Source organism: Myotis nattereri, assembly GCF_964212035.1.
Source record: "Myotis nattereri genome assembly, chromosome: 4".
Lineage (NCBI taxonomy): Eukaryota > Metazoa > Chordata > Mammalia > Chiroptera > Vespertilionidae > Myotis > Myotis nattereri.
Window position 1 is genome coordinate 13,195,558 of NC_138079.1, and position 8,068 is coordinate 13,203,625.

Here is an 8,068-nt window from a genome sequence, read left to right on the forward strand (position 1 = left end):
AACCTACAACAGATGATTCTCTTTTTATTCAGTGTATTACGAGGAATGGTCATCAGAATTAGTGATCCATTTTAGGGGAAGGTGGGTAGAAACTCGGGCCCTTTACACAATTTCTCTGGGTTTAAAATAACAATTAATCTAAACTCTATTCTTCCTCTAGCTCCCTCTCCTCTCCCCTCTTTCCCTCCCTTCCTATCTTATTATTATTTTTTATTGAGAATGATATTTAATTTACTCAGCTTTCATTACAGCTGAAACTCTGGGAATTCAAAATTAGCATCCATGCCCCTGAGCTTCTTATAGACCCCGGAAACGGTTTTAACCTTGTGCTCCACGTTGTTCTGCTGCGCTTTGTCCAAATGCACCCTTATGAGCCGGCTGCGTCCAGCTTCACAGGGATTCCCTTGCCCACGTTTCACTCGGGAAAACCAAGTCCTCCAGGATGGCGTGCACAGTGGTCAGGGTGCGGCTCCTCAGATGCTTTTGCTTATTCTGTCTGGCTCTTTGCCCGTTGGCTTCGGCAGAATTTTCCTCTGAGCGATAAAGACCAGGTGCTTTCCACTGAGTGTTTTCTCCAGCTCACGCGCAGCCGGACTTGAATTTCTGGAAAGACTTGATTGAGTTGAAGAACTGGAACAAAGATTATAACAGCTTTTCAACCACCCCCAATTTCAATTTCCTTGGCTGCTGTGACGTTCAGCTCCCATAGCTGGGCCTTGAGGTCCGAGTTCCTCTCCAGCTCCAGCAAAGCCTGGGAGATGCCAGACTCGAACTCGTCTGGCTTCTTGCCATTGGGCTTCACAATCTTGGCGCTGGAATTGAACTTGGCCTTCTCCTGGGTGAGCGCCGGCCTGAGGAGAGGCCTAGGTCTCTGGAGAGCTCCTCAAACTTCGTGATGGAAAGGCCCTCCCTTTCTATCTTGAATTTGACTACAGCTTTATAATTTGCTGGAAGTTTCGAGTGAATTCAGAAGTGAACTTACAAAAGTTCTATAAAAATTTAAAAAATCTCTTGGCAGCACAAGCCTACAAACTCTTCCATGCAAGCCATTCTGAGCCACTGCTCACCTGCTGGAGGCAAGGCTGTTAAAGGCCTCCAGTTTCAGGAGAGAACAGGTGCTGGCCCTTCAATTGCAAACTGTCTGACTTCGGGCAAATGTAATCCCATGAATCTCAGTTTTCTCAGGTGCAAAAAGGAGATAATTACGCCTCCTCTGCTGAAAAGGAAAGAGACATTGCTCTAGCATGTAACTAGCATATCATCAGAGCTTAATAAATGACAGGCATCATCATGAGACAAACGCATAAACAAAGACATTAGGGCTGGGAACAGGAAAGGAAAAGGAAATCTTTGGGGAAAGTGGGGCTTAAAAAATGTAGTCTTCTTGGAAGTGGGGTTGAAATGATTTCTTCGAGTCTGTCATTGGGAAAGAACAGGGTGTGCGGATGTGGGTGTGTGGGTGGGAGGAGTGGGGGGACAGACCACAGCCAGGTCAGAGGGTGGTGATTATTTTGATGGCCTCTGCTGAGAAGGTCAGCAGTTCAGAGTTGCTGGGGATATCCCCCCCCCCCGTATACATGGAATTCCCCCCACTAGCAATGCTCAGCTGAATTGGGTCAGAAAACGGGAGTTAACATTAACAACAACTCTTTACCTCAACACAGCTTTATCCCCAATTCAGTTTCTTCTCCTCCTCCTCCTCTTCCTTCTTTGTATAACCCTCTATGTTAGGGAACTATTTTAAAAACGTTTCTCCCTGTCAAAAAATAGAGTCAACAAGTGCTTCTTGGGGCATGTTAAGCAGACGGTCTTCCCGAGGCCAGGATACAAGTGCTGTTGTTGCTGTTGTTGTTTTATGACCTCATCCCATCCTGCCTGCAGTCGGAGATTGGTAGCTGACAATGCAGAGGGCCCTGTATGGGGATTTAGCCAGAGTCTAGATGTCTTGAGCTGGAGGCAAGAACAAGAAAGACCTAAGAAGGTGAAGGATGCGGGAGAAGGAACTTTGTTTCGTCTGTGGAAGCTGCACTAAAATGACAACTCTTGCACAAGCCTTGTCAGCACACACACGTTCTGATCCTCATGGTGGATGTCAGAAGTGTGGGTGGAGTGAATTTCTTGACAAATTTCCCCCTCTTTAACCCTACCTTACAGAAGCCTCTCTGCTTTCCTTTTATAAAAATCAGAACCATTCCAGAGGGGATGCCCTAGAAACTGGCATGTCCTCATTCCTTTACAGACAGATTTGAAAAGACTGAAATTCTGAAATACCCATGAGAGGGGAGAGGGGAAGAGAGCGAGAGAGAGGGAGAGAGGGAGAGAGGGAGAGAGGGAGAGAGGGAGAGAGGGAGAAAGAGAACTTGAAAATTAATCACCAAGACAATGGTGAAAATTCACCACTAGAAAGTCTGGCTTTTAAAGCCTCTCCCTTTCCTAGATTCAACTTTTTAACAAGAGAGGTTAAAACATAGTACTTTAAAAAGAGAATTTACAAACTAAGTTGGTAGGATAATCCTATGCATTCACCTCCCTGCCCCCCATACCAATACACCTGAGAAAATGTTTTGAATAAATGCAAGTAGGTATTGCATCTCTGGACAACTTTATGTTAGGGTGAAAGGTCACCTAAGATTAGTATCACAAACTGGACAATGATTAGTACACCTCAAATTGATTTATACTATCAAATGGAGAGTAATTTTAGTAATTAATACAACTGCTTAATTCCCACATATTTGAAGACTTGCTGTATATTTCTCATTAACTTGTAGTGAAAATGGTAATAAAACAAGAAGATCTCAGTCTGAACACAGATGTGATTTTAGTTGATATTAAAAAGTAACCTCATTAAGACCCACATTTGTTAATGACCTTAACCGTCACAGACATTGGCCAAAGTTTGAGCTTGAGTCAGGGTGTATGTATTGATTCATAAACCTGTGTTGGATTGTTTTCCAAGCAAATTAATTGTATTCAGCTGCAGAATTCAATCTTTGAATTCCAAAACTTTGTACCCAGAGTCAGTAAATGTCAGCGGTGAAGGTAATGGGCCGTAGAAATACAATTCTCATCATGGAGGGATGGGTGGCGTCATCTCCCAGTAGCCAGGCCTGTGGTCTGGTTTACAGCAGATTCTCCGATTCTCTGTGTGGGGAGGCTTTGCCAACATAGCCATGTCTAGGAAGACTGGACTTACTCCTTTCCAGCACTTAAAAATCTTATGCATTAATCTCCTGTGAATGTTTTAACGAATTACCACAGATGTGGTGGCTTAAAGGGATGCAAATTTATTCTCTTACAGATGTAGCAGCCAGAAGTCTAAAATGGGTCTCGGCAGGTTGTGATCAAGTGTGGAATTCTCTCCAGGAGTTCTCTGGGGGAGAATTTCCAGGTTCTGGTGGCCACCTCTATCCGCTCTGCCCGTGGCCTCATGGCTCCTGTCTCCATCTTGAAAGCACATCGCTCCAGTGCCGGTGTCTGTCATTACCTTGCTTTCTCCTTCTCTGCCTTCCTCTTACAAGGATACTGTGATCACTCTTAGAGCCCCGCAGCTAATCCAGGTAATGCCCCATCTCAAGAGCCTTAGCTTCCATCTGCAAAGTCACATTTTTCGTGGAAGATGACATTCACAGGTTCCAGGGATTATTTTGTTTACCACATCTTAGAACTCAAATTATTATGTTTGACCAGGATTACCACTATGTCCTTTTTTTTTTTTTAATTAGAAAGGGAGTTATAGAGAACTTTGTATTTTATTTAATCAAATCTCTTAAACTAAGAAAATAATATGCTTAAATTTAAAAAATTTAACCAATACAAAAGGTGTGCCAGGGAAAGTGAGGGTCTTTCACTCTATCTAGACTAGGTTGGCCTCGGTGGCCAGTTGGCCACTGTATACCAGCCCCAGACCCTTCCCCAGAGCTGACAATAGTTACCTGTTTTTCAGGTGCCCTTCCAGAAAGTTTTCACATATATAGTGTATATTTTTACCATGATTGAAACATGATATATATGTTGTTCTGTTCTTGAACTTTCCAGTTATTTTATCTTGGAACTCTTTCCTTGTCAACACATTCAATTTTATCTTATTTCTTTTAACTGTTGTGTAGTATTCCATTGAATGGATGTACCATAATTTGTTTAAACATTTAAAAATATATATATAAGAATTTAGATTAGTTCCAGAATTTTCTTTGCCATTACAATGTAATCTACATATTTATATGTGTATTTCTTTATATATGTCAGTAGTTAATTGCTGAGCAACATTCCATTATAGCAATATACTACAATTTGCTTATTTTCCCCCCCGTTGGTAGACATTTGATTATTTCCAGGTTTTTACTATTATGAATAAAGCTGCTATAAAAATTTGAATGTAAGTCTTTGTGTGGACATATTTTCATTTCTTTTTGGTAAATACCGGGAGTAATTGGAATTGTTGGGTCATGGGGTTTGTATATGGCCAACTTTAGTAAATGGTATCCAGTAGTTTTCAGAAGGGGTTGTATAAATTTACCCGCCTCCCAGCACTGTGTGAGAGTCCAGCTGTTGCATATTCTTGTCAACACCTGGCACTTTTCCATGTTAGCTATTCTGATGGATGTATGATAGTATTTATTTCATTGTACTTTCAGTTAGCATTTCCCTGATCATTAATGTATTTGAGTGACTCTTCACATGTTTACTGACCATTTGCTTATCTTCTCAATGAATGAGTTACCTGGTCACATGTTTTTCTTATTGTGCTGTTGGTTTGTCTGTCTTGTTCTTACTAATTTGAAGAAGTTCTTTACATATTCTGGATCCAACTTCTTTATTAGCTATATGCATTGAAAATTAACTCCCTCTCTGTGAGTTCATATTCACTCTTTTAGTGGTGCCTTTTAATTAACAAAAGCTCTTAATTTTCATCAATTTCAGTTTATCAAACTTTTTCTTGTCAGTGTGCTGCTGTATTATTTTATAAAATCTTTGCTGTTTCAAGGTCAGACTGATATCCCCTTATGTGATCTTCTAAGTATGTAAGTGGAATCAGCTCTTGTGTATGATGTGAGAGGGTAAGATTCATTTTTAAAAATATAACTATTCAACTGACCCTGTACCACTTACTAAAGGACCATCTTTTCATCGTGACTGTAATGTTACCTCTGTCAATGAAATGAACACCAATTTGTGGGTCTGTTTCTAGACCCCCTGTTTTGTTTAACTAGATGTGATTTGATTTAGGAAAAAGAAAGCATGTGACCTTTCTCTCATCTGAGTGCCTTGAAGCAAATTTACACCATCAGAATAATTCTGTTTTGATCAGGATATGCCTAAAGAGTTTTTTGAGTTCTTGCTCCCTTCAGTAAGATGAAGTGCTTAAGTGAATCATAATTAGATTCTCTGATCCTTTTTCAAGATCTTTGGAAGAAATAAGCCAGTAACAGCTGTAGAGTAGAATATCCTGTGAGAGCTTCTGCCTGAGAGAAATGAGGGCTGGGCCTCTGTCAGTAAGTCAGGAGGCTCTTCCAGTGGGTGTCGGACTGTTTCCCCAGCATTCCTCCTCCTATGGTGTCCCAACATATGTCTTTCTGGCTCAAGATAACCTTGATGGTTCTCTAAGCCAGTTTCAAAAACCCCATCTGCTCATTTTCACCTTGGCTTGTTCCGTGTGCCTCTCCCTCCAAGGCCTCTCCCCTGCTTTTGGTCTCTAGAAAGTGAATCCCCTGTCTGATATCTGTGAGAAAGCCTCTCCTAATCCTGGCAGCCTTATTGATCTTCCTCCTCTCTGAACCAAGGGCTGCTATTATCTTGAATCACCTGTTTTGGCCTTTGTATCATTACTAAATATTTCAAAGGTACTTGTCTTGTCTCTCAAGCTGAAAGCGCAGCTCTGCAGGAGGTCAAGGCCTGCTCTTACTCAAAGCAGTTGATCCATAAATATTTCATCTTTGATGAAGGGAATGGTGGGCATGGAGGCAGTTTAGTGGTGGCAAGTGGGAGTCACCTGCTTTGGGACACGGAGAAGAGAAACAGAGGAAAGTCTGATGCCTTCGGGGGAGCCAAAGCCCTGTCCCCAGTTTGGATGCCTGGTGGTCTTTTGCCTCTAACATTTTGGTGTCAGATGATGACGACTGAGAATTGCCCTAACCCAGGAGTCCTCAAACTTTTTAAACAGGGGGCCAGTTCACTGTCCCTCAGACCGTTGGAGGGCCGGACTATAGTTTAAAAAAAAACTATGAACAAATTCCTATGCGCACTGCACATATCTTATTTTGAAGTAAAAAAACAAAATGGGAACAAATACAATATTTGTATTTGCATGTGGCCCGCGGGCCGTAGTTTGAGGACCCCTGCCCTAAACACTTGCTTCATGTTTCCAAATGTTTGGATCAGAAAAGAGACCCATTTTCACATGGGCTGGGGCGGGGCATGACCGGGGTGAGGAGAAGACAACTCGGGTTTGAGAAGGAACTTCTCTTTGTGTTTTAGCTGGAAATGGAAGCAACGCTGGTGTTCTCCTCCCTTTCGGTAAAAAGCCTGCAACCAGGGAAGGTGTGGGAATATGAGGGACAGGCCAACACCACCATCTCCAGGCTTCACAAAGCCGCATCATCAGAATAGACAAACCATCACACCTGCCGGATGAGACGGCCTTTTAAATAGATGCTAAACAGGATCGGTGTCATGTGCCTTCAGCATAATGTGACAACTGCCTGCGCTGGCTGATCTACTCGGAAAAGCTGTTGAGTCGCAGGTTAAGTGAGACAAATATGGGAGGACATTCCTGTTGTTTGGGGATTTTTGTCACTTGCTCCTGACAGATGTGCTTCCCTGAGGTTTCTGGCAGAATGGAAGGAATGACCTGAGACTGGAAAAGTTGAAAAAAAAATATTGCCACCCCAGTATGCTCTTATTTAGTGACTACTAACAAGTGTGCAGTATAAAAATAACCCCCCTGGTGTAGTTTTTGGGAGCAATTGGAATAATTTGTACTCACTTGCCTGCTGACAGTGGTGGGTTTGCTGTTTGTTATGGGGACATTCCAAGGAACCCATTAATCGCCCTTTGGATACCTCTTAGGTACCAAATGGAAATGAACAGAAATAAACTTTATGGCATAGTGCAGTTCTGATAACAAAAACCTGATGACTCAATAGTTAAAACCTTAAATTCTCTCAGCATTCTCTGAGTGGAGAAGAATTTCACCCAGCAGGGAGCCCAGGCCATGCAAGTCTTCTTGACCTTTGCCGGCGTTGTCAGAACCTTCCATATTTCCCACCAAAGCTGAGTCCCACTAAACTGGCTTATAAACTGCTACTCCTGGCTGTTCAGGGGCCACTCCTTCTAGAGTGCTCCTGCATGCACATTAAGTTTTTCTCCGGTTAATTTGTCTGTTGTTAATTAGTCCGTAGCCTCAACCACTTAAACATAAGTTGACACAGGAAAAGGTTTCCTCCCAACAGAAGGATATGAAAAATCCAGTGGGGCAGTGTTATAGTGACAATATAGTTGTGCTGAGGGGTAAAAGCAATACGTAGTGATGGAGTAGCCGGCACATCCTCCTTTCCTGCACAAACTCTCATCTCTCATTGCCCTTATCCTTTGCCACTGTGGAGTACTCATCAGTCTTTGAAATACCTTCAACTCCACTTTTTCTCATATTGGTCCCTCTTCAAAAGCTCCAAACCTTTCTCTCTGCTAAGGATCTCCTTCTGATAACATTTAATGGCTTTATCTTGACAACTTCTCTATTGCTTTCTGCCAGACAGTATTAAGCACTCCTTTCTGTGTTCCCTTAGCAATGTGACCATACAATTGCCCCATCTACGTCCCTATCCACAGCTATCCACTCATTTAGCTATCTCCCCGTTCTTTCATGTATCCATTGGCCCATCCATCTACTCACGTTCTTGTTCATCCAGCACTCCTTCCATCTACCTATGGAAGAAATATCTATCTAAACCCTATATGTGCCTAAGCCTGGATTTGACCTTCACCTGGATCAGATTGATTTCATTTGGTTCCAAGGCCTCAGAGTAGACAGCCAATTCCAGAAAACACCTCCAGAATGCTGCTTGTC

The 8,068-nt window shown here is 42.4% G+C and overlaps 1 pseudogene across 1 annotated transcript; it reads right to left on the reverse strand.

Moving 5' to 3' along the window:
- Nucleotides 1-245: 245 nt before the first annotated feature.
- LOC308518104 (small ribosomal subunit protein eS7-like) lies at nucleotides 246-3,460 on the reverse strand (annotated as a pseudogene). Its single transcript has 2 exons — nucleotides 3,300-3,460; nucleotides 246-851 (listed from the first exon to the last, which is right to left on the reverse strand). The product of its transcript is annotated as a small ribosomal subunit protein eS7-like (transcript).
- Between the last annotated feature and the right edge of the window lie 4,608 nt (nucleotides 3,461-8,068).